Below are 22,842 nucleotides of genomic sequence, written 5' to 3'. Positions count from 1 at the left end.
GATCTGTTTTATGTGAATGGGACCTCCGGTGAGTGACGTCGAGAACCATATATGGACACCGGCGCTGGTGTGTTCGCAGGAAAAAACCCGCCCACGTCCATGACTCCGCTGTGACTCCGCCCGCGGGCTCTGGTAAATAATAAGAAACCCTGTACAGAAGCTACTACTGATCCAGCCATTACTCACTCCCCCTCTCCGTCCCTCCGTAAGATGCTCCACCAGTCTTTTCATGCAGCCGGTGCTGAATGCTTTTCGAGGTTGCAACGCCATGGTTTCTAAAGAAGACTGCCGTCACACCGTCTCAGTTATTGCATAACAAAGCCTTTGCGGCGGGTTGCTGTTTGCATGTTGCGAGGTTCCTGCAAGAACACAACAAACGATGCAACATCATGCATACGTGTGTTGCTTTAAAGGAAATATTTTCTGGACACACCGGATCCAAAAAGTGTGCATTTTGCAACTGCTAGACTTGAAGTTATTGTGATAACAAAACAAACAACAACAAAAAAAGTGATTATGATAAATCATTTCAAAAGCCCTGTCTACCCTTAATTTGACACACATTCAACTGAAAATTGTAAAATGACAGCACAGCAAAGTGTGAAAATGTTGTGCAGTTGTTGCTCCAAAAACCTAACATTAGCTGGAATGAAGCTGCTCTATCTTAAAAATCTTCAAGCACTAGTATAATTTTTTTTTCTGATATTCAATACTGATCTCAAAGGGAATTTAAATAAAGACACATTAATTCAATAAAGCCATAATTTGGATCAAAATATGTAATTATACAAAGGTTTACCACAAAAGAAGGGTACAAAAATAAAATAATCCACCGCAGCACAGTAAAAATTGTCATCAGCAATGTTGACATTACATAACATTTATGTTTCTCTAAGATTATTCAAAAGGCTAGACTGAAACTAACCAGCGACACTGCCAGCCAAGAGGCTAACAACAACACTGACAAAGCTGCAGGAGTTTCTGGGAAGGGCTAGTCATGTTCTAGCCCTGTAGTTTTCTGAGTCTGGATTGAGAAGGACTGATTAAAAAAAAAAAAGAAAGAAACTTTAGCTCCCAATGAAAAAGTTTGGGCCTGTTTAAAACATTCTCAAATCTCTGGGAGAATGTGTTAAGGTCTTATAAAACTAACCAAAACAAACAACAACAAAAACTGGCTCACAATTTCAAAGCATACGTTTTGAAATCTGTACATGTCACCGTTAATAGTGAAATGTGTCCGGTACCGATACCGGCTGAGGAGGAAGCGAGTGATTCAAAAGAAACATAAAAAGCCAGATTGCGGTTTGCAAATGTATCCTGTGACAAATACCTTCACTTTTGGAGACAAGTTCTGCGGTCCGGTGAAGCTAAAGTGAAACTGTTTGACCTTAATGACCGTTGTTACATTTGGAGGAAAATGGGAATGGATGTAAATCTGCTAACACCATCCAAGCTGTCAAGTATGGTGGTGGCGGCTTTATGTTGTGGGGTTGTTTCACTTAAGAACATGAAATAGATGGCATCATGAGAAAAAAATATATATGTGAAGCGACATCTAAAGACATAATTCAGGAAGTGACATCACAGTCACAAATGGGTCTTCTGACTGTGCGTCCAAATAAACAAAAGAATGGCGTCGCTAGAGGAAAATCAGTGTTCAGGTGGGCCCTAGTCAGAGTCCAGTGGGCTGTGGATAACTCACGACTTCACAGTGTGGAAAACTACTGCAAGATAGAGAGAGTGTGAAAATATTACCAAATCAAGATGTGGGATTTTCATAAACATTTACTGACTCCTCTAAGACAGAATGCTGTTTCTGAATCAAAAGGTGCTTTTATAACATGTTAGCTTGAAATTGTGCACACTTTAATATTTTTTCTCCTCATGAGTATTTTCAGTTTTAATTTAAAGTATATAAACCACATTTGAGGTGGAAAGATAAAAAAACAAACAATTTGTATCATTTCCTTTTCAATTGTGGTCACGTTTGTAGATAGTTGTATTCAATTCTACATATGATTTACTTTACTTAATTTATATTTACTTTTTAGAGTTAATATTATGCTCACTGCTTGTATCCAAAACTACAAACATACGAAATGGAGAAGGGGGAAATGACCAGCACATGTGGAAGTGCACAACTTCTGATATTATTCGTGATACTTCCTTTTTTTTTGAATGCATAAAACGGAGAAAAGAACGATGTTAGCTTGGTCACTCGGCATGAAAATTAGCATGGTGTTTTCCATTTTCCTCAGAAGGTGGAATTTGAATGCTGAAGCGACGTCAGAGCCAAACTAACACTGTTTACTGCTGCCAGTCAAACACAGCAGTCAGATTTTGTAATTGTTGTGGTCAGGCACAAGGCTGTCTACATCTTCAAAAACGATCAGAGTCGCCATTATTTTTTAATTTAAAACTGAACTTGATTGACTGTTTATTTAATGGGACATTATATCAGTTTTGACTCTTATTGTACAAGAAACAAATTGGAATAGAAACCACAGGTTGTCTTGAGCATTTTTTTTTTGTTCTTTTTTCTTTTTTGCAGGCAGAATCATTTTCAATTGATTAATTATCTCAAATTGAAATGACCACTTACAAGCTGATCCAAATTAGAGCCACGGCCTACGGGGGAACAGGACAATCGACTGGAGAGTGGCAAGAACAGAAAGCTTAAATCCTGGCACAGTTGTTCTTGGATTAAGGAACAGTTGAGTGAGGAAAACTTGTGACGCTGAGAAAAATGACAAACGTGAGGAGACCAGGTGAAACATCGGAAACGGACCACAACAACCTAACATCACGAAATAGGAATCCACTTGAAACGCGGAACTACACCCACAGGCAACGCGCTTCCTGTCTAACAAATAACACTTCAGTGCAACTAAAATTATAAACAATCCACTCCAGACCCGAAGAGAAGCCGCGACTTCTTTGGCCGTACGAATTCTCAGGAGTTTATATTTGTGTTAAAGGTTTATGAATAATCCTCCATGTGGGCTGGTCAGGAACGTAGCTGAGTTTCAGGAAGAGATCAGGCAAAGTAGTTGACAAAAGCAACCTATAACTTCCGCCCGGTCCCACGTATAGCCCAGTGAACCAGCATGACTTCTCTCCAGCATCCCTCAGCCTGTAAGCCTAATCCCCAAAATAAATTAATGGACTTAAACGTCACTCGACCTGCCCACACGACAAGAAATCAATCCTGACACACGGCCCAGGACTCTGTTTGGGTTGAGTTGGCATTTGGATCTAAATATGGATGCCCACAGAGACTGCAGACCTTACAACAACAGAAACTGGTCTGAACTTGTAATACTTGAAAAAAATTCCTGACATCGTGTTTGGGGGCTGGGGACGGTAAGTTCTGAAATGCTGAGATGTATTCCCAAAATGAGGAGGGCAGGATTATACAGGGGTTTTTTTCTCAGTCTGACATTAAAAAGACGTAACATTTCCTGTTTTAATTATGGACCTCCACTGATGTGCAGTTCACCCCATATGTGAATTAACCCAAGAACAAAAACAAAAGACCGTGTGAAAACTCTAGGTCAGAGTGCTACTATCCACAGAAAAACAAGTCTTTTTTGGTCATGGGCTGAAAGGCCGCTCGACTTTGAAGAAGCCATTACTCCAAAATCAACACAAACACAGTAGATTAATGTTTGGAAAGTCACACAAGGACATAACCTTTTGGTCTGACAAAACTAATCACCAACATCACAGTTGGACAACAAAGAGGGAAGTTTTCAAACCTCAGAAAACACGCATCAAACACTTAGTGTCTATAAAAAAGTATTTAGCCTTTGTATGTTTTATAGTTTTAACAATCAGTCATGATCAACAAAATCTGGGGGTTTTTTTTGTATTAACTTACAAAGAAATCCCTTTAATGTCAAAGTGAAAACTGTCGTCTACAAAATTACCCTAAACATACTGCCAAGTCAGTTAAAGTGGTCGTCTCAAAACCCTGATCTGAACTTTTAGGCAATTTGTAGGATTTATAGTGGGAAAAGTTACATTAGCAAGGCAGCCAACAAAATTCTAACAAGTTATTGTGAGAAGGTTGTGAAAGAATACATAAATATGTTTCCTAACTCTACAAAATACAAAAGGGATGTTGTAAAGCCTCTGTAAAAAATATGTATTTCTTATGCAGTGTATTTAGTTCCACCTGTACTTTACATCTTTTGCAGCTTTTTATGCCATAAAGAGGCTAAACATTTTTGTTCCTAGGTGCATAACATTAGTGTTTGTCATTGCAGACCCAAAAGCTAAATGTCTCATAAAAAGACAAAAAAATAATAATAATTCTATATTACATGTGACATATTTATTTTAAATGATTTGCAGCAGTCGTTCATTTACACGTCTCATTAAAAGAAGAGGTAAAAAAAAGAGAGAAAAAAGCCAAAAGATAAGATTTTCAGCAGATCTGTAGGAAAAATATTTCTTTCAATTTACGTGTGCAATTCTGCGGATGCTTTAGCAAAATCATTAATTATTTTCTCCTTCCACTCACCGCTGACCCAGTAAATCCATACAAAAACAGCCCATGTAATTCATCTGAAAAGCTCCGTGGGCAACGGACTCAACAAGTAGCTGTTACATCATGTGTCTGAGGCATAAATGCACAAGAACAATAACAGGAGCAAGAAAAACAAGGAGGGAGAAAGAGAAGGAGAGAACAGCAGGAGTCACAGAAAGTGAGAGATGGACGGATACTGACAAAGCAAAACAAAAACAAGATCAAATAAAACAGTAGACTGTCCTTCTGGTTGCTACATTATGATTTTATGGTGTAAAACAAGTTGAACTGCCTTGTTGCTGAACTGTGCTGTGCAAACAGACTTGACTTTTACACACATATGTATGTATGGATGGGAAGGTGACTGGATGGCAGCAGAGGATTAGAGGAGGCAGCAGGCAGCGTGCCATATGGCCCGGTCTAATCTGGGCCTGTGACATCACTGATGCGAGGGGAGGCCCACCATCCGTTCCTGAGCCCACGTCTCGCTGGACGGGCCCATTGTCAGCTGTAAACAATAACACCGTACCCAGGTGAGCCAAACGTTTCTCCCTCTGGGATTTTTTTATTCCTTTTCGTTCTCACAATAACCACTATTCCCTCTCCTCCCACACATAAACGGTCAGCATCCACTCTCGACAGGCTTGCTCCAGCCTTCGGGCTGCTCTGTAGAGCGGCTATAATGTGTGCGGGAGGCAGGCAAAGCCCCGCAGGCCGCCTCAGAGGACTCGCCTGGGTCGTGTGAGCTGGAGTCACAAGTGCAACAGTTTCTCTTGCATGGAGTTTGGCATCATCATCATCATTTGGCATCATCAACAAAAATTAAAGAGTGTGTGGGTGTGGGGAATTCAAGAATTGTACTGCAGCCTACAGTTTTGCTTTTGCTTTGCTTACTTATGATGCCTTGAAGAAGTTTTTATTTCACTTCAACCTGTCCACTGTTTTCTTTGAAAGAACTACAAATTTCGGTGTATTTTATTTAGATTTTATCTAATGAACCCACACAAATAATTTTAAAGTGGAAAGAAAAAAAAAAAATTTATTTTAATCCAAAGAAAAAGTGTCACTTCTTTCCATCCAGCATGATGCAGCAAACACAGTGTGTCACACTGGGAAGGGTGTGTACAAGGGGATAAATTTAGGTTAAAAAGTGTCATCTGACCAGAGCGCGCAATTCTTTATGAACCCTCCATTGTATGAACCCTCCATTGTAACAACCCTACATTGTATCAACCCTACATTGCACCATGCTCTTTCAATTTTTGAACAGTACATCTATGAGATGTTCAAAGCCTGAGACACTGTTTGACAACCCAACCCTCCATTAAAAGCCTCCACGGCGTTATCCCTGACCTGTCTGGAATGTCGCAGCAGACAAAATTAGTATAAAAAAGATTAATAAAAAGTCAACAAAATGTACCACTGCAACTTTATCTTTCACAAACTCACATATTTAAGTTTAAAATCTAAAACTCCCAAGACTTACTTGAGTCAAAGGAAAGAAGTTAGCGCGTGTTCATTGGTCGTCATGTGGCGTTTGGTGCGATAATGTTCTAATTTTTGTTCTTCTCCACAAATATATGCAACCCTATCTGTGATAGCCTATCACAGAAAATTCCAGTTCATCACATTGACGTTTCTGGTTGCGCATAATTAAACGTAAAAAAAAAAAAGATGATAAACGTCCTAGACTTTCAGGATATATTAAATCAGCCTACTTTAAGTCCAATGATTTTATTACGTTGTTGTTTATTACATCTTCCAGGAAAAATTATTTGTTTCAACAAAAATTTAAAATGACTGATCCCCAAAGAACCGTCAATTTCCTGTACGCAGCATTTCTTATCAGGTTCCATTTTAGTGCTTGCGTCTCCTTTTGCACCCGACAAAAACTCTTTTCCAGACTGCGTTTGCATATGTTCGTTTGTGTAAAGCTACTTCCCGTTGAGAAAGCCCCCGTTTTTTCCCTCTCTTCCATGTGACTTATAAAAAGAATCCATACACAATAGGACGCCTTCGCAGGGACATACAGTCCGGCTCAGCTTTCCTCCTCTCTCAGCTCCACAGGTGCTTCCTGGCTGGAAGACAGAGGCTGCAGAGGATGATGCCGTTTCCCAACAAAGCCCACATTACTCACCTAGGCTGACCACTGAGTGAAGCAGATTGGAATTTTATCAGAATCACTCAAGACGGAGAAGAAGCTGGAAATCACAGCTCAAAATGAAAACAGAGGCAGTGAGTCTGTGCCACAGAATTGATACATCGCAATATGTAAATAAAGGTTATTTTTGTACCATTTCCTGGAATGCTGTTAAACTGTGCGTCGGCGCAAAAGTCCTAATATGTAAAGAGTCTCAAAATGTAGTTGAAAATAAGTGATGTGAAATTTTTTTTTTATCGAACCATTTCTACATGAAGTTTGTTAAAGTTGTCTAAAGATGATCATACAGCAGTTTTTCTCTCCAAACACAAATGATCAGCTGATTATGTTTTACCTTGTGGTTGTCTCAGCAGTACGTATTTTAAGTATTTTGTTTGTAGGTTAGTCATTTTAATCATTCACCTTTTTAAATTTTGCTCCTATGACTTGTAGGAGGGAAAGCAAAAAAAGGCTTGTTACAAACTCTGGGATTTCAAGGAATACAGCCAATATTAACTTTGAAGCCCGATTCTAACATGAACATGGTGGAAAACACAAAAATATTGCTCACACAAACACAACAGATAATAGAACAGGGAGCCATTTTCAGCACATCAGAAAACACAAAACGGCAGCACCAGAAAAAGCTCAAGAATGAAAACGAAATGTCAGCAAACAAAAATACGACGCCGCAACTCACAGAATATATTATCTCAATATTGAAAGGAAACATGTATTGTAAACAAAAGTAAAACAAGAAAGACAAAAAAAAAATACAAAATAATTTCGTGGGACTCATTGGAATATTTTCAAATGTGAACATTTTAAAAACTTGGCTTGTTTTGTGAAAGGAGATTATTAGAAACAATGGTGCGAAGGCCCCAATGTGTTTAACGGGTTTTTTCCACATCTGTTTCAATTTGTGCTCTCTCTGCTTCCAATAAACTTGGTGTGTTTTGAAAAAGATTCTGACGAAGAGGAAGTGGTGTTCTGTTTTGGAGAAAACGTGAATTATGGGAGAAACCTGGCAGTGCTGCAGCCATGTTGGCGTACTTCTTCTTTTGTGTTTTGGTGTTAAATGTCAAAGATCAAGGTTCTTACTGTCGCAGCACAAAAGTATATATCACAGCTGTACTTAATGACACTTCTGTAAACGCTTTAAGGGAAAAACTGCAGTTAAAAAATATTGTAGCGTAGACTCACCCTGCTTCAAAAACCTAAAAATTCTGGAAACAGCACTAGACCTGTGGTTTTGGAACCAAAAAACCTATTTACGGTGATCTGAAGGTAATACAAAGATGTATGTTTTTGTATGTATAATGTAATATAAATATAGAAGCTTTTTAGAGACCATAGAGGGAGTAAAACAGGGTGAAATGTGATCATTTCCACTTTTTCTATTTAACTTTTGTAAGATGATGCAGTTTTTCAAGATTAAGCTAAATAGGCTTGTTTATATATACATATATATAAAATCTGACACATAATGAATGAATGAATATATTTTATTAATCCCAGAGGGAAATTCACATCACTAAGCCTATTTAAAAGACACAGTTTCAACGAAATAAATCACGGAGAGCTCACACACTGACTGCTGTCTCTAAAAGTATGTCACGTCCTTGTTGTCATTAGCGAGGAAACAAATATATTCTAACGAGTTTCTCAGCAATGCTGATGGCATGTTTTCGCACGCTTCCGATTAATAGCAAACCTCAGCGATTGTGAGTAACCACGCAGTCAAGTCGGATCACATCCAGTAAACCTGTGGCTGCCAAGCTCAGTGAGGAGCAAGAATGCTTGGTATTCCTCAGTTCAAGTCATAATATGATGGCTCCTATGACACATGCTGAGCGCGCGCGCGCGCACACACACACACACACACACACAAACACACAAACACAAAAAGGCTTCAAAAGATTTGAGTCATAGTTTCCACCCATCATCGTCATGACTCCTAAAGCCAAACCACACTCTTAGGCAAGAGCTGACGGAGGAGAGACACTGAGGTAATCTGGCAGATTAAGCACAAAATAATTCACCTTTTTTTTTCTTTCATTCAGAGGAAAATACGCTCCTGGGATGTTGAGGTGACTTTAAAAATAGCTGAGGCCTCAGGTGGCGCCATATTTTGCTTGGTGTGTTTGTGCTGCAGAGGTATGGGAGCTCTGGGAATTAACGTTCAACCTTTTTATTTTTTTGTTATGCCCCTCTGTGACGTTTGAGGCAGAAAAAAAAAAAAGTACCCCATCTCCTCGCCCCCCCTGCGTCCATGTCGTCACGCTGCATCCAGATGTCCCACGAAGCTGGCCGAGCTTCCGGTGATTAGGATGCAGTATGTGGAGGTAAAGCAGAATTACATTTCGCACTGTGCTGCACCGTGAATCACAGCGTGACCCGGTTACTGAAGGGGGAGGTTTATGTTAGAGCCCACCATTTATCACATCTCCCAAAATAGCTCGAGTCTGCATATAGATCTGTGAACGCTGCCATGACATATGATGATTCAGGTAAGCAGAGTGCGCTGTTCTCTCCACCTGCTTCACACACACACACACACACACACACACACACACACACACACACGCACACACACACACACACACACACACACACACAGAATGTGTAACTGTGCGCTATAAAACGTTGAAAATAGTTCTGCTGTGGTTCCAAACACCATCACATGAGAGACCATGTTCCGAAAACTCAGATACAATCTGTAAAAAAAAAAACAAAAAAAAACCGTAACCACTAGCCATAAAAACGTTCAAAGCCGTTACCTTTTTTTGGCTTTTTAAGTGAGTTGGCCAGCTGCTGGGAACAATATGTTTTGACTTTGTCCTGCGCCACTAATAACCCTTTGCAACTGCGTTACTTAATCACGTTGTGGCGCCATGATGGACGTCGGAAGTAAAGGACAGGAATTGTTTTCCCGAGTTATTTGTGCCAATATAGCCTTGACTTCTGGTTGTTAATTTCATACTTCTGCTTGTGTGTGGAAGTAGCATATCTAACTGGAGCTCATAGATATTTACAAACGTTAGCTAGCTAGTTAATTAGCTTAGAAAGCGACCTGTACAGAGTCACTCCGCCAACTTTGCAGGCTGTTTGCTCTTACAAAGTGGTCCATTCAGAGCTTCAAAATGCAAAGTTCTTGAACACTACACTTTTTTTTTTTTAGGTTTTATTGGCTCTCGTGGCCTTTATTTGATAGTGAATTGACAGGAAAGTGGGTAATGAGAGAAGGAGGAAGACATGCGCCACTATTCTTAAAGAACACATATTGTCATGGGATGAGAGGATAATTTGAAAGGAGCTACAGAAATATTTCAAAGAAACACATTGGAAGGATCAACTTGAGAAAATTCAGTAACACTGCTAATCCACTAACACAGAAGATCCAAAAGATCAAAACCCAGTTAACCAAACTAAAGTGCAATGAACCCCTGGGACTCGTAGGGTTACGTTAAATTGAAATTATTGATTTATAGTTTAGGGAGGAATTACTTTATCACAAAGGGTTTAGAGTGATTTGAATGACTTTTTTCCCTTAAATCAGTTTTCATCATGTTGAAAACTGCCTCTTGCACATAGCCATCTTATTTTTATGTGATATCAAAGTGCTTGGTTTCTGTTAGTCTATGGATAGATGAATACTATTTCACAGCACTCTAAGTTCACAGAGTTCAGCCTCACACCTCACAGGGGAGTTTTCATTTACTGTGCATGTTAGAATGAGTCCACATCCATCTGTTTTTGTTGAAAGCAGGAAAACCTAAAGGATTGTGCTTTTCATTGAGGTTTGCAACCTGGTAAGTTATTATTATATTTTAAGGTGACAATAAAAAACTTATTGTGCAGCACTTTCTGCGACACTGGGAGAGCTACTGTGAGATTTTTTTGGCCATGTTTAATTTTCAGCTCATGGCCGAAACACCTTTGACTTTCTGGGCTTAAATGTCAACTTTGTGGTTGATCTTTTTATTTTCTGGTTCAGAACTAAGAAATTTGACCTTTAGTTCAAATAAATCCGACTGTGTGTTGATGTTCATGAACTTTTACCACACAGTATAAGGGTTTGTCTTTAAAACTTCATAAATATGTCTAGACTAAAAGATTCTAATTTGCTGTAAATCTGACAAACACCTTTAAAAAAAACCAAATGTACCTTTATGTGTTTAGCTTGGTGTTAAGCCAAAAATAAATCATGAGTGCAATTTAATCAAGGTGGCATTATGATCGCAGGAACATAGAAAACAGTTCCTCATCTGCCTCGAGTGTGATTTTCCAACACATCCTCCTATGTAACAATAAGCTCTGCCAAACCTTCCTCTCACTTGTCCTTTCAGCGCCCGTAAACACATACAGAGCATGTCATTATATTGTTATCTGTCTGCACTTCCGCTAAATACAAGTGGGCACGGAAGAGACTGAGGAAGTCAGAAGATAAATAAACACAATGATAGATCTGAAAGTTGGTGGTTATCCAGAGGAGGAGTGATAAACACCGCTCTAAGCTCCTGGCTTTGTGGGATCCAACTGGCTGGCAAGCCGCAAAGTTGGAACCGAATCCCACACTTGTACACAAAATGGTGGAGTCGAGACGTTAGAGTTGATGTTCTTTTTCCTTGTGAGAATTGACAAATTCCCAAATGTAAGCAAGCATGCATTTGTAGAATTTCTTTTTTATTTAAGATGTGTTGTTGGTGTAGAATAAGTGAAAGTCATTTCAAGTGTTTTCGTCACAACTTCCTGCTTCCACATTTTTAATGGAAAGGTGCCGACAACCAACCATGTTTTTTTTTTTGTTGTTGTCAGTAAATCAAACCGCCTGAAACACAGTCAGCAGCTTATAGGGAGCAGCATTTCCTGCTTCTTGCCAAAATCGAGGCCTTAGTTATTTAAGGACGCATGTCGTCCTGCAACAACACATTCCTGCAGACAATTGAATGCATGTACCTGCAGCTGTGCACTTGGAGTAAAATTTACTGGAGAAAAACAATGAAGGGAAATTGATTAAAAAATGCTAATTTGTTAGTTTTAGATCAAATAGAAATGAGAAAAGTGAGGATAGCATGGTAAATACACAGTTTGCAGTAAAAGATGTGATATTTTTGTATTTCAACTTGCAATATGAGAGCTAGGGTTAGGATTTTTCAGTGAGCGGTTTCAGCCAGTCAGATTAATGAAATCCTGTTTACAGACCTCGTAAAATCAGCCTGACAAAAATACAAGAGGTGAGTGAATGCAGAATAAATAGGGTGCAAAAGAGCATTTGTTATTCTTAATCTTTTTAACATTTTGCTTAGCTAACATCAAAACTTCAATCTGTTGGTATTTCATGTGATACATCAACACAAGATGGATAAATATGTGACACAATTGGAGGACATTTGAGTCGTACCTCCCTCCTTAGAGGTTTCTTTTCTTAAAATGTAAAACATAGAAGTCTCTCAAACATCTCACCAATCTCACTCAGCCACCCTTCCCTATCTCTCTACATTTAGCTCCCATCCTGTCCCGTCTTTCCCGGTCGTCCGGCCCTCTCACCCCGCTCTCTTCCTCCCCCTCCCCATCCTCTCCTCTCATCACCTGTGTGGGAGATGCAAAGCCAAATCCACTCAGCTGGAATTAAACTCACTGGGGCCTTAGAGATTGCAACGCTTCACTTTAACCACACAAACGCATAGAACCGTCGCCGCACACAGACGCACGCATATGCTGGTTCGCTCCAGCTGACGGAAACACTGAGGCGGTGAGTGGAAAGATGTCACAGATACGAGGGTAGTAGGAGCGGGTGTCAACTGGGCAGTGCCCACGCCACAGAAAATGAGGGATAAACATTGCTGTCATAACAGCGGTGACAGCGTTGGGTCTACACCTACACTGGTTTAAAGGAAAATAACACAGTATTACATTTAGGCGGTGGCCAAAAATCACAGAGTGAGCAGTGCACAGGCATCCAGAATGCGCTCTTCCACTCCGCTTGGGGCTGATGGCTCGAGGCTACATGAGTCACCGCCAGGTGAAGGTTGCATTGTGGGTAATTTAGGTATATATTAGACATGTAATCAAAAAGAGTGTATTTATTTTCATCCTGAGCCAGCTTTTAACTAAGACAAGGGTGATGATGCTGTCCCCAAGCGTGCAAAAACAGCGCTTTTGGGGATCTGAGTCATTCAAGATTGGGCAACTGCCAATATCAAGTTCTAATGCAATAACACTTTCAAAGAAGTCAAATCAAAACCAGGAACATGTTTCAAACATCAGCAACTACAAAGTGGAGGAAAATGACATCCTCTTCATTTCGCAACAACATCCCGGACAGAGTTTTTCCTGTTGTTGCAAAAGCCCAAAAACGTGAATTGTTGCACGAGACAAGCCACACAAAGTGTTTTCAGACCTGATAAATCGATTGGGGACCACACTTGCAACATTTGTTACATTTTCAGCTGGTGTGTTTCACTTTCACACTGCACTGTGTCAGACCTAGCAACCTGTTCACCCCCTCACCTGTGGTGGCGCTGCACCAAGAACCACCGAAGGAAACAACACAAAAATCTCTTTAAAAAATTTACACAAAAATAGGGTAGCATCAGATTTTTGTGCTTCAAGGATTTCTCTTTTGTCTTTGTTCAAAGACCACAATCCATTTCTCCCAATAGCACTAGACTTGCATGTTGGTTATAGTTGTATTTACTCTGATTGTTCTATGCTATAATCCACTTCCTGCTTTCACAGCGATCTTTGTCTGCTTGCGTTCACATATGCTTTTGAACTGCACCAGAGTTCACTTCAAGCGAACCTAGACATAGGTTTTTAGGCAGACTTATTCCCAGAGGAAACTCAACATGGACTGACAAAGCCGTTGGGATGAACTGCTTCTTTAGATACAGGTCTAAACATGTCAAATAATGCTCTTTAAGTGAATAATCATATTAACGTTCTGACTCAGAGGATGCTACAACAGCACCAATAAAGATCCCAACCCTAATTAAAGACAAGCCAAGTCCACTTGCTTTAAAATCTAGTTGTAAGTGGATTTTAAAGCACTTTTTCATTTTTATTCATGATATATACAATCACTAAATATCACTTTGGAAACTTTTTTGACTGTATTTGATACAGTATTTGCTGCCAATGATAGTTCACTTTAATTTGACTTGAATTAAAAAAAAAAGTGTGAAAGTTCAAAGTTTGCCAGTAAAACTTTTTAGGTTTAAAGATTCTCATGAGACAGCAACTATAATATTTTGATAACTTTGTCACCTAAAACATACATTTCTTTTTAAAACATAACCGATCCAAACATACAATTAAACTCATGTCTTTTTCCTCCTAGTGTTGCAGCTCTGAATTATTTTAGTAATTTATTACTCTGTTGAGCAATCCCTCCATTAATAATTAATTACTTGTAATACAACAAGCACTAACAGATGTCTTTGGTGTTGCACTGAAATCTACAGTAAGGCTTTGCCTGCATTTCCCTCTATTACAACTGTGTGTGCATCATCCACAGCTACTAATTTATCATTAACGTAGGAGTGTCTCTTTCCAGTACATTTTCTTCCCATAAAAACCTAAACAGTCATCTTGGTTGGCTTTGTTCAGTGATGAGTTATTAATATCTGCAGCAGCACGTTAAAAACTTCCATTTATTCTCACAGGATGTTCAAATCTCAAACAGATATGTGGAGAAAAAAATGACCTAAAACGTCTTGTTGTGCAAGAGTGTAAAGGCGTACCGTTGCTTAGGAGCAAGCTGCCAGGATGCCCCTCTCTACAGATTGTTTCAAGTATCAGTTTCACATCGTCACATGAGAAAAGTGGGAAAATAAAAATGTAAAACTGATATGCTAGTTAGCTCAATGTCAAGGTTTTCACATTAATACTTTGGATGTTAGTATAAATTGAAACCGAATTGCCAACACTTTGTGTGTTATGTCCAGTATTTCCTGTTGTTCTAGGTAGTACTTGTGTTCAGTGAAGCTGTCTGAGGGATTCAGAGAACAGTCATATGATCTGTGACATTTCCTCTTTCTATATCACTCTTTAACAATCTCTCTGAGGAGATGAGGAGGGGGGCAGGATGGTGACTCATACGCCTGCCTCCATCCACCTTCCCTGAATCAGTGACAGAGGGAGGCGATGGTGACTATGTTTATTTTCCCTTCTCATAGTCACTTCAAACTCTACAAAACTAAAAAGGATGTAGGGTTTTTTTCCCCCCTATAGAAAGGTTATGCTTGTCTTTTTTTAGAGATAACCCCTCTCTCATTATTCCCACAAAGCTGTCAGACAGACCCAAGAAGCTGTTTTATCTAGATGATCCCACTGCCCCGAATACACGGAACTGCTGCTTCTTGATAAGGCTTGTCTGTGGGCGGGGTAGTAAGTATAGTGGTGCTATATGTGAAAAAAAAACCCCAAAAAAACATGTAAGAGAAAAGAACAAAAATCCCAAACGTCCACCGGTCACATCCTACACAAGAAAATACCATCTGCTCAGTCCAGACATTCATGCTTACCAAGGAATTTCCAAGAGGTGTCGCTTTAACAGTTTGCAGCGAGGTTCACGTGGCGTTGATTTAAAGCACCATCTGCTGAAAAGAAAAAAAAGGATCAAACATGTATTAATAACTCTTAAACTCAAGACCCTCTTGTTATTCAGGCGTGGAATGAGCAAATTCAATTTACTATTGAAGCTACTGCCGCTCTTTATTATTGTGTAACATCAAATCAGTCGAGTCGTAGGGTTTTAATGTTGGATACTGTTTATTGGCCACCCGATGTATTTGTGCCCGGACATAGTTCATCCGAAGTGCTGAAGTCGTCTCTCATTGACGTAGACGCGTGACGAAAGTTGAGTCGTTTTGTTTGCAGAGAGAGACATCCGCCCGCCAAACTCAACACCAAGTCCGGGTTGAACTATTTCACACAGAGTTCTGATAAAGCTTGATCCTTTGACCCATGACCCTTCCTTATGCTGTCGGGCCTTAAGGCAACGCAATGGGGCACAAGCTATGCATGTCACCATGTCCCTCAGATGAAGTGGCAACCTCTTCCTCAGGGAAACAGTTCGTGACAGTTATTGAGATAGTAGTCAGAACGACTAGGATGACTCAAACTTGAGTCACAGAGCAAAAACAGGATAGGAAACAGAAACTAGCATGTGACAGGCTAGAAGTAATAGAAAGCCCTATGTGGCACACATACAGGCAGGGAGGTCTTGAGGGAAAACACACACACATCCAACTTACTCTCTACAAAGGGCAGACATGATTGGATGGAGGGAGAGCAGAAAGACGTCTCATCACACAGCCCCAAGTTTCAGCCATTAACCAACCAACCAGTGTCACTGGTCACCAAAATGAAGTAAGTCCCCTGGCTAAAACTAATCATATGTGAAGCATGAATCACACCTTTTCATTGAGTCAGCAAATGCATTCATAAAGTAGAGAAGTAAATTTCCAATGTTTTACTGTAATTATGGAAAGAATAAATAGGTCACTAAAGGTTATGCCAAACATTACACTCGTTATTTGTCAATGTTGACTCACCGCTGATGAATGAAGCTAAAGAAATCAAATTAGGGCAGACACACAATATATGACAATCAACACGGCACATAATTCTCTTTTCAATGTGAGTTGGTTTGAATAGGGAGCATTAAAGCTGTCAATAATCTGTTTCATTCTCACATATCTAGAGGAAGACTGTGTTAATGATATTACAAAGAATTTTAAGACAACGAGTTTTATGTTGAAACCCCAAGGAATACTCAGAATAAAAACTGAGTGAAAATCTACTGTGAAAGCACTTTGAACACTTTGTCCAGTGAAAAGATTAGATGATGAATTAATACACACCAATACTTCAATAAAGTATTTACATATAGGCTAAAAATGTCAAAAAGTAACAGATCATGTAGAGAAAGTCAGTAACATCTGACGAATTGGGAGACAAGCAGCCCACAGAGAGACCCATTATCCACAAATAGATAAAGCAAAAACCAGTGGTGGACCCTGCCAGAGACTGGGGGGCAAAATGGCTTCCATGGCAGAAGTCCAAGGCCAGAGTCACGGCTAAGCAAAAACAACACAAAGGTCTGACTCACTAAGAGTCCCCTAAACACATCTCTGTGGGCATCGTGATTTTGCAGAACATATTCTTTGGACTGATGAAACAAATGCAGAACCTTTTGGAAAATGATTGTCCCCTTACATGTGGTGGTAAACACAAGATTTCAGAAAAAAGACAGAAAAACTGAGTCAATTAATGGGACAAGTCATGTCAAGTTTATTTGTTTGGCACATTTCAGTCATGAATAGTGAAACAAGCAATAAATATAGTCATTCTAATGCCATCATCAAAATCATTAAGGAAATATCGCATAGTGTTGATCAATACTCCACTCATCAGATTTCTCCTCCCTACCAGAAATTGCTGAAGGAGAATATCTGGTCACAAGCGGCAGAAAATCAATAATTCAACGCACACCAGTAAATCTGTCTCTGAGTAGTTAAGGAAATATGAGGGTTTTGGAGCGGCCTAGTCAAATTCTGCACTTAAATTAGATTGAGATGCTTTGGCTTAACCCTGAAAAGGCCTTTCAAGCAAACAAACAAACAAACAAAAAAACTAATGTGGATGCATTACAAAAAATCTGGCAAAGACCAGCAGGCCAAGGTTTCTTCAAACTCATGGAAAAGATTGAAGTTGTTGCTGCCAAAATGGGCATAACCAGTTTGATTTTACTTCTTTATGGCCAGGTTAGTTATTGCAGCTTTTTTCCCTTAACATTTTCAAACTGCCTTTTGCATTTCCTTAGATTACCTTTGTGTCATAAGGAGTTTGCCAAACCTTTTTGGATTATCTGAAACACTTGAGCATGACAGAAAGGCAGAAACAGACCAAATTTCACCGAAAGCTTCAACTCGCAGTTGAAGGGAAAGTTTTGTGGAAGGCCCTCCCAACTCGCTAACATTTGTGGTTGCGAGGATGAAGAGAGGAGGCATAAATGTTTTATTTTTGTTTTTTACAACCATCTGCGGCCTCATTTGCTGCCAGCATTAAATTCAGCATTAAAATGTGTCACACTCAAGTGTCACAACTCACAGCTCCGAAAGTCTTACTACGATCGCGACGCCCAAGCTGTCCACGCACAGTCTGGGCATGCTCTCTGAGAGATCCTCTGATTCGCTCCGCTTTCTGGAAAACACACAAAGACAAACCAACATCACGGCTGAGAGAACTACGACAATCTTCCTTGCGAAACGAGCTGTGAAAAGGGGCCAACTTTGCTGAAGACCCGGCAGAAGCGCAATTTAATTTTAATTATCAGTGGGAACATTGCTTCCATTTTCCCTGCAATATCCAGTCCACGTTAATTCACCTCCTTCTTATCCGTCTATTTCCTCCTCCGTCCGCTTCGCTCTTAACACGCACTGTTATGACATCACGCAAAGGTCTAATGAGAAGTACATTAAAGTGTGCGATTGTGACTCATTTAGTTTACGAACAGCGTCTAAGTGCAACTCCGAAAGCAACTCTTACCGGCCCCTGTTGCAAAGATTTGTCTTTCTGCTCTGCCAGACAATCATTCATCTCGTGTTTACCTTGGTGCAGTAAAAATCAATGCGGCTCATAAAAAAGGCAAAAGAAAATATCAAAAGGTAATTTCCTGTCTCCTAAAAGTCAAGTCGCCGTCGCAAGCTAATGGCTGCTTTATCTACGGCTGCCATTAATGGAGCATTTCGCCGTAAGCCGTCCTCCCTTTCTCTGGATGGAGGCAGTTAACGCTCTGAGTCAGTTTATCTCTGTTCTTTGTTTCTCTTGAGTCGTACGGCTATAAATGGTGAGTTTGGAGAACTGATAGAGGAAAGGCCTCCTCGGAGCCAGTTCATTAGAGAAGCGATCAATGTCCTGGAAATGAGCCTTTACCAGAATTCAATCAGTGACGGAGTTAAAGCCTGTTATCGTGCAACGACTCTGGGCCCTGATGAAAGCGGACGAGGCGAGCAGACGTCTCCCCGGAGAGGAGCCGGGCGGGAGAGGGACAAAGAGGGGGACTGAGATACTGGTTGGGTAATTTTCCCTTTACAGTGAATTCCTAAAAAGGATCTGTGAGCAGGAGGCAGGAAGTTAAGAGGAAGTTTGACCTTGTGCTGGCAATTTTTAAAACTAAGGACTTCGATCTGCTGACAGACTGAAATTACTAACGTATGCAGACTCGTCTATGAAAGGACGTATATCAAATGCTCAACTGATAGGATTTATTGTTTGATTCACAGGTTTCTCACATTTACGCTGGAAAATTCCCTTAAAAATACTGATGACTGCAAAGGTATTCTTCAAAAGTTGTTTTTTTGTTTGTTTTGTTTTGAATTCAACATATTTTAGGTTTTTATTAAAAATTATGCTTTTAGTTACTTTAATAAAGGAAAATACAAACTTAAGAAAGTCTGTATTTTTTTTACTTGTAATCATGTGCATGGTACTAAAGTTTAAGACTTAATCAAATGATTTTTTTACTTATAATGTACACATTGTGAAATTAAAAATAGATTGAATTCAATCAAACACCTGAATAGTTTAAAGCTATTTTGTCTCAGAAAAAAAAGACAATCCATCCATCCGTCAGTTCTAAATTAGATCCTCTTGTTATCTGAAAATCAATGGCATATGGCCTATTTTACCTAGTGGGAACGCCAACACCCTTATTGTTTAGCACATGCTAATAATAAAACTCATCACATTGTCTGATTTTGCTCCAGAATGTTCCTGTATTCATTTTGAGCTGCCTCGCTTCTGAAATGTGCCTTTATTAACAAACCTGATTGATTTATTTTGCAGGATATCTGCATGCATATATTCTCATAAGAGAAAAAGGCTGGAGGAGGGAGTTATGCTATTGACACAATCCCTCCTGCGCACACCTGAAGGAACTGGTGCAACTCTCAGGTTGACTAATTTGTGAAGGCGGTAATTGCACAAAAGAGCTTCCACATGCAGAACATGAGGAATGAGTCAGAAGAGTGACCGCACCCCCTTCAACCTGCAGACACATGTTCTCAATGACAGTTGATACTTTAAAAGCTTATTTTATCCCATTTGATGGCATTTACCTTTCCTTTTGACTCATCCTCCCAACCTGCACTCAGTTTCACCCTTTTCCCGTCGCTGCAAACCTGATAAATGTCAACTCAGATAGCCTTCACTTCTCCCCAGTGAGCCTCCACTCCTGGCCCACCAGCCTCCCGTTCTCCTGAAGTCGACCTCATCTGCTGTGCGCTCCCCCCCACCTCCTCTGGGCCACCTGTCGTCACAGTGCTGAAATTAATTTGCCGTCTCTTCCAGCTCCTAAGCAGACAGCACTCTTGCACTCCCCCCGCCCCGTCAATACAGACGCCCAGCGAGCTTTCAAGCCTCTTACGTCCATCTCATCTGGCTGCGGGTGTCAGGCGTCGCCCGATGAGTCACCAGCTGTCACCGCCCACCTGCATTCGCACTCTTATTAGCAGCTGCTATCGTCAGAGCTGTAATGATGCTCCTGACCCCAGTTGTTATAACTTCCGAGTTCACGGTGAGGTTCCTTTGAGCCAGTTGCGGTGCTCAAAACAGAGTAAAGTGTGGGTGATGCTGCAGTGGTCCAACTGGAAGGTCATCTTCAGTGTGAGATTTGTGGCTGAGGTCCGATTTTTGTGTTTTTTTTTGGCTTATTAATAATGATTTTCCTTTAACAACTAAAATCATTTAAAATATTTTTTTATTCTAGTTTTCCTGTCTGTAAAACAATCATTAAGTATTAATACCAAAAACAAGAATGAACACAAGCTGGAGTAATGTTGAGGTAACTCAGTGATTCACAAAACAGCTGATAGCAAAGAGAAGACAATGGCTGACTGGACGATCCAGCTTAGAGTCATCAGAGAGGTTGTGGTAAATAACCACCATCATCCAGTTTCTACATTTGTCTTGTGCAAGAGGTCAAGGGTTTACTGTCTTAAGATGTTTTTCCAGTTTTCTACATGTTTACAGTGCATTTGTCCTTTGTAGTCAAAGATTTATGCTCTTCTTTGCACTAAACCCACATCTCAGGGACCTTTGATGTTTTTACCCCATGGCCTAGAGGGCGCTTTTCTTCCATTCTGGTTAAGATCAGGGTTAAAGTGTAAACAGAGCAGAAAGTGGTTAATCTTGTGCTGTTCAGTTTCTTTCAAAGAAGGAACATCTTGACCCCTGATTACGCAGTCGTCATGACCTCTCAGCAAACATTGACCAGATCAGTCTCACACCTCGACAATCTACATTCTCATTTTGATTTACTCGAGGACTATACTGCCCAATCACCAGCTGAATGCAAAATGCAAAAGACCCTCTAAAGGTCTTTTGAACCTTTAGAGCAGGGGTCACCAACTCCAGTCCTCGAGGGCTACCATCCTGTAACTTTTAGATGCGTCTCTGCTCAAACACACCTGGATCAAATAAACTGCTCGTTTCCAGCCTATTGCAGAGAGGAATGAATGCTGGTGAGAGAATTCAGACATTTTGGAGCAGAGGTGAATCTAAAAGTTGCAGGATGGTAGCCCTTGAGGACTGGAGTCGGTGACCCCTGCTTTAGAGGGTTCAAAAGACCCTCTAAAAGGGGCAATTTGCACCTTGGATTCTTTATTGCGATCTCCAACAAATAGCTTTACTGTTTTTTTCCTACATAAGTCTATAATAAGTCATGCAGTGTAGATTATAATAAAGTTGCTCCATAATTAGATAACTTATTGGCAAAACTAAACGCATCTGATTATTAAGAGTCAGTGCAGTTGGCAACATTTAAGCCTCGTGTCTGATGAGGGTGAGTACATTGTTTTTCATGGTTTTGATCCGTACCATACCAATCACAGGCCTCCTTCAGTTGTAGGTTAGGATGGAGCTACTGCCGTCACACAACAACACCATCCATTGATTAGGGAGACAGAAAAACAATACTGCTTGCGACAAGCCTGAGACATATTAGTGCATTACATTTGTCGTTGCACTACTGTGATTCAATGCTATGTTTTTTGTCTCCTTTCCAATATCTACAGTTTCAATTGGCACAGACTCTTGCTTGGCATTGTGCATATAAAACAGCTTTGTGTTTTCCCTCCAGCAGCGCTGTCGTTTTGTCTCTCCATTCTGCACTTCCTCCCAACCCTGGACAGGAGGTTAGTCGGTGTAGTGCTGAAGTCACACAATATGAATCCATATTTGCACAACTGTGTGGAAATCAGAGCACATCTTTGATTACTGCAGAATTCTGTTCTTTTTGTTTCATAAAACTGATTCAGTTTTGACAAACTGAATCTTCTTACCTTTCAAAGAATTTCCCTAGATTTTATCCTGTCGGCCAGTTACACACATTTGGGTCTTTCCCCTGTGAATAAATATATAAATAACCATTAAGTCACTTTCATATCACCCTGACTTCTTCCTGTTACACCAGTTTGATTTTCCCCTGCATGCCCTGCCAACACTCAGTCTCTGTACCTGACAACCTTGTCGTATTTTTGAAGCATACCAATTATCTCCTCCTCGGTGGACCTGTAAAAAATGTATTCACACCCATTAGACTTCATTACATGCTGTCACCCTACAACCACAGAATTCAATGTATTATATTGTGATTTTGTGAGACAAAGTGGAGCATATTTGTAAAGTGGAAGAAAATTCTCATTGCATTTTAAAACCACATTTCTTTTGGGGTACGACTTTAATCGCTTTGCACATCCAGAGACAAGACATTTACTCTTTTTTCCACTAAACAGGTCAAGGATACGTCAGAGGCTATCTATCTATCTAGACAGCTAGCTAGACAATTAGCTGTCATTTAGCTAGATCCGCAGTTAGCTAACTAGATAGTTAGTTAGCTAACCAGTTAGATGGATTGCGTAGCTTCGAGATAGGTTACGTATTAGCTTCTAAGTAGCATATCAGCTAGCTAGAAGCTACTCAGCTAGCTGGTAGTAATGTTACCAACCTCTGATGGAAAGTCAAGCGAACCTAAGCAAGAGAACTGTCAATTCTTTTCGGAGGAACATTTCAAGTCACTTTTCCAACGAAACAAAATCTTTCCTAGGAAACAGCTTTCCTTCCTGATAATCCATCATGGTGACAGCCCTACATAATATTTAAA

The 22,842-nt window shown here is 40.1% G+C and overlaps 1 long non-coding RNA gene across 1 annotated transcript; it reads left to right on the top strand.

The window, feature by feature from the left end:
- The first annotated feature begins 2,910 nt into the window (after window positions 1-2,910).
- Window positions 2,911-7,670, top strand: LOC107838090 (uncharacterized). The gene is made up of 3 exons (XR_001664155.1): window positions 2,911-3,363; window positions 4,892-5,064; window positions 6,591-7,670. It is a non-coding gene; the product is annotated as an uncharacterized LOC107838090 (long non-coding RNA).
- Window positions 7,671-22,842: the final 15,172 nt, after the last annotated feature.

The sequence above is a fragment of the Poecilia formosa genome, unplaced genomic scaffold (genome assembly GCF_000485575.1).
Source record: "Poecilia formosa unplaced genomic scaffold, Poecilia_formosa-5.1.2 Scaffold211, whole genome shotgun sequence".
NCBI classification, from domain to species: domain Eukaryota; kingdom Metazoa; phylum Chordata; class Actinopteri; order Cyprinodontiformes; family Poeciliidae; genus Poecilia; species Poecilia formosa.
Note: the sequence above shows the minus strand (reverse complement) of the source record. Positions and strands in the feature narration are given on the sequence as shown.